This window comes from Crocodylus siamensis, chromosome 1, assembly GCF_052110815.1.
Source record: "Crocodylus siamensis isolate JL-2025a chromosome 1, ASM5211081v1, whole genome shotgun sequence".
Taxonomy (NCBI): Eukaryota; Metazoa; Chordata; order Crocodylia; family Crocodylidae; genus Crocodylus; species Crocodylus siamensis.
Genome location: NC_143395.1, coordinates 219,762,087 through 219,766,580, shown reverse-complemented (window position 1 = coordinate 219,766,580; position 4,494 = coordinate 219,762,087). Strand labels below are relative to the sequence as shown.

Here is a 4,494-nt window from a genome sequence, read left to right as displayed (position 1 = left end):
AAAAGTCATACATCTTAGCAGTAGGTTTTTGCCTGAAACCCATTGGGCCACATCCTCAGTATATTTAGTGCCAAAGATAAGTAAATCACAACTCTGGAAAGAGCTAAACTGAGAGCCAGAGCCAGTGTATGCACAATAAGGCTTTGCAGCCAAAAGCACATGATGTCCTATGTCACAGATGGGGAGTGTAGCATTTGTGATGCTCTATATTTCCACCAATCTGAGTAGCTTTCCATAACACAAGAAAAAAGGCATCTCTCCCACCACGGATCATCCACCAGGCGAAACTGTAAACCAGGAGTTACTAGAGCTTGACCAGAAAAAGAAAATCACTGGAGTTTTAAATAAAGGAATGTGTTTCCATTTTCCTAGGTATAGCACTGCCAGTCCCAACTATCACTAGCAACTATCACTAGCAACTATCACTTTTCATGAAGTCATTCTTATATTCCAGGAAGTGGAGTCATGTCAGAGAGTGTCAGATAATGCATGGTGTCAGGGATTTACAGCCCGAAGAGAATTGGTTTTAATACCAGTTAATCCAAATGGATGAGTTCTAGAGGGCTCCAATCCAAAGCAGCTAACCTCAGCCCAGACTCCAGGAAACAGAAACACACAGAGTCCCTATGTCAGATTTCAGGAACTTGCTTCACATCCCTGAATTTTTAGCACTTTTAAAAAAAAATTGGAAAAAACAAATCATTGTTGTTAAAATGATCTATTTTTTCACCTTTTTCTCGGGAAATAGCAAGTGTTTTTATTTGCCGAGAATCAGGGATGACCACAGTCTGAGACCCCTGACACACATTCATTTAAAGGCGCCATGGGATCATGAACCCAGGATCTCCCTGGACTAGCAAGTTGAATATGGTGCCTGCACGGTCAGGACCAGGGACAAGGCCAAGGCGAAGACCAATGATCACCTGATTATTGGCCCTGGCCCCCGACCTGCCACACATTCAATTTTAAGGTCCCGTACAAGCCAGTCATAGAAATGTTCTCCATTATATGAAGAACATTTCTATGGCCATTTAATGGCACCTAAAATGTGCCATTTTATGGCACCTTAAATTGGGAGCATGTGTAACTCCCTTGCCATTTATGCCACGATTACCATATTAATTGCTGCATAGATGTAAAGTGTAGAGGGGACCTGGACCTAAGCCAGAGAGCAAGAATGGAAAATTTCAGCCCCATGGTTAAAATTTGGTAGTTTGTAACCTGCTTTCAGTTGCTTATGACAGAAAGTGTCAGCAATCTTAAATGAGGACTTGTCCATTCTAGCTCTATGGATGAAGATGGGCTTTTATCTGTGGCTGTAGCAGATAAGACTAGGATCAATGACCTTAAGATGTAGCAGAGGAAATTTAGGTTGGAGATTAGGAGAAATTTACTAAATATGAGAGTGGATCAGAATTGGAACAGGCTACCTAGAGACATGGAATCTCCATCCTTGGAAGTTTGCAAGAGCAGGTTAGATCGGGGCAGGCAATTATTTTGGGTGGAGGGCTGCTTACTGAGTTTTGGCAAGTCATCGAGGGCCACATGACAGGTAGCCGGGGCAGTTAATTACTAATTTTCTAAATTTTTAGGGGCCCTGCAGGCCAGATAGAATGGCCTAGTGGGCCTCATCTTGCCCACCCCTGGGTTAGACAGATTCTTGACAGGGATAATTTATTCAGGGATGACTTAGTTAGGGACAATCCAGCCTAGGGACGATTTAGGCTGAACTAGAATGACTTTGAGGGAGTGTCCAGGGAGGTAGAAGTGTTCTGCCACCAGGCTGTTGTATCTTTCTGCTGCTAATGCCAAACCAGTGTTCATTCATTCTTTCATGTAGAGATCGCCCTCTGTCCAATGTAGACAGCATGAGGCATTGTAAGCTGGTGATGGTGTACATGATGTGGGCAGAGCTGAAGGTGGATATTGTACCTTGGATGTTGTTATTACGCCTACTGATGATATGGTCTGTATTGATGTGGGGACACAGCAGGCAGTTAGGTCCATTGCAAGATGCATTGCCTCAGTGAGATTGGGAGTTCATTACTCTGTTGTTCGAGAGATGCTGTTTGAGGCTGGGGGGGCTGCCTGTAAGCCAGGACAGGTTTATGCCCAAAGGCTACCTCAAGATGGTCATCCTTTTTCAGGAGGGTTGGAGGTCAATAATGATATCTTTAGGTGTTCAAGCTGGGAGGAGCTATAGGTGACAAGCAGGGGTATTCTGTTGTCCTTGTCCCAGGGATAGTATTGTAGCAGATTAGAGTGAGATCTGAATCTGGCTTTGTTGAGCTGAATGGCCACAGTTTGGGGACTGTAGTGCAATTGTATGAGCCCCTGCTCTAGTTCCTGAAGGTGTTTATCCCTCATACTTACTCAGGCAACTTGGGGAGACTGTCTAGTCTTCACTGCTGTAGTTAAACATGCTAGCTAGATTCAAGCTAGCTTGGGTCTGGCTACCCGAAGTGTAGTTATACCTTCATCTGCAGTGTAGGCATACAATGGGAGGGGAAAGTGCCTGATCTAAAGCACATTAAAATAAATGAAAATCTCACAGAGCTTTGGCTAGAGTCAACATATAGACAGAAATATATGACAGAAATATAAAGGGACAAGTGCTTGGAAAACAATGCAACACAGTGTGAATAGCTGCCTATCCCATACATGGGACTACCACCTCTATACCTGGCAAGCACATCCTACACATTTAGAAGATTCTGCAGTCTCACAATTACATAAAATTGGCTGGTGTTACTTGCAAATGCCATCAGAGCATAGGGAAATGGGAAGGTAAGAGGAGATGTTGCTGTATGTGGAATATTCATTACATTTGCTGATGCACCGAAGAAATCCTACAAGATGGGTCAATTGCATATTAAAGGTAAAAATAAAAATCAGTGGGAAGAAAAATTGAATCTATCATGAATAAGAAAAGCAGACAGAGACATCATACACCTGTGTCTGTGTGCAGACTGACTTGATAGAAGGTATATGCATTCCACAGGTGAGGAAAAATACATTGTTTGCTGTTTAAAAAATTCTGGTAACTTTTTCTTTAGAAATCTCTGATGCCTCCATGCTTTGGAGCAGGGGCTCTAAATTTGGCAGAAGTAGCTAGTTTAAGAGCTTTTGAAAAATCCCAGCTCATGCACACATTGTAGCAGCATCACAGAATTCAACAGCTCATATATCTGAAGCTTCCATCCTTCCTGAGCATAGCTCCAGCCAAAGGTAACTGCGCTGAAACTTTCCTTGTCAGGCTAGTTGTTTCTGACTGGTCTAGGTACAGGCACTAGAACTGAGTAGAGCACTTTTATCCCATGTGCTCTCAATGATTACCCTGCTGGTGCCCAGGTGCAGGAAGGCAACACATGATTAAATTGGTAAAAAGGGCATGGTGATCCAGGTACTGGAATATGAGATAGGCACTATGACTTGGATGGGGATGGAGCTGGACTTGTTGGGCAGAGGTTAGTACTGGGGACCAGGAGAAAATTTAGATGAACATATGGGAGGAGAAGGGAAGATGGGAAGTAGCTGGACTAAGAAACTGGGCCTAGAAACTACTGACAGGCAATGGGAATGGATGCATTTCTTTGTCTATCTGACAAAGAACTGCAAGGTAGTAGAAAAGCTTGAACTATCAGGGCAAAAAGACTGGGAGGAGCCTGCACTTAGACTGGATGAAGAGCTGAGAAGGGAGTTTAGATCTGAGAGAGCCAATAGTGTAGAGGGCAGATGGGAGGCCCAGGTGAGGGGAGAGATAAAATGGGTAAGTATCTGGGAGGGAGACACTGGGCAGAGGCAAAGCATGAAGAATGGAGATAAGGAGTCAGTTAGAAACTAGGACTTAGAATAATAGAAAGTTAGGGTTGGTGGGGAACTCAGTAGGTCATCTAGTCCAAATGCCTGCTCAGAACAGGACCATCCCCAACTAGGTCATCTCAGCCAAAGCTTTGTCTAGCCAGGTTTTGAAAACTCCCTAGGATGGAGCTTCCACCACCTGTCTGGGTAACCCATTCCAGTGCTTTACTACCGCATAGTGAGAAAATTCTCCATAATATCTAACCTAAACTTCCCTTGCAACAACCCAAGACCATTGCCCCTTGTTCTGTCAAGAGAGAAAGAAGAAGGAGAAAGCAAGGACTGGTGGGAGCTTTGTGTTGGCTGATCAACGCCCCTACCAGTTGTGCCCCTGGAACCCCCAAAAGCTCAGGTTCTACTGAGATTTGAACTCAGATCACTGGATTCAGAATCCAGAGTGCTGACCATTACACCATGGAACCAACTTACTGGTGACCTCTACACATGCACTTTACTGTGTAGACTAATTACACAGTAAAACATCACAGTCTACAGGGCTAGGGACAGCCATTCAAAAAACAGAGCCTGAATTGATTCAATCTTTGCAGGGGAGCCTAACCTGCATAGATTGAACCAGTTTGCAAGTGAATAGACATTCACTTTTGACTCTGGAAATGTAGGCATGTGCTACTG

At 43.9% G+C, this 4,494-nt stretch overlaps 1 non-coding gene across 1 annotated transcript; it reads right to left on the bottom strand.

Annotated features, from left to right (window-relative positions):
- Nucleotides 1-4,211: 4,211 nt before the first annotated feature.
- On the bottom strand, nt 4,212-4,283 carry TRNAQ-CUG (transfer RNA glutamine (anticodon CUG)). The gene has a single exon. It is a non-coding gene; the product is annotated as a tRNA-Gln (tRNA).
- Nucleotides 4,284-4,494: the final 211 nt, after the last annotated feature.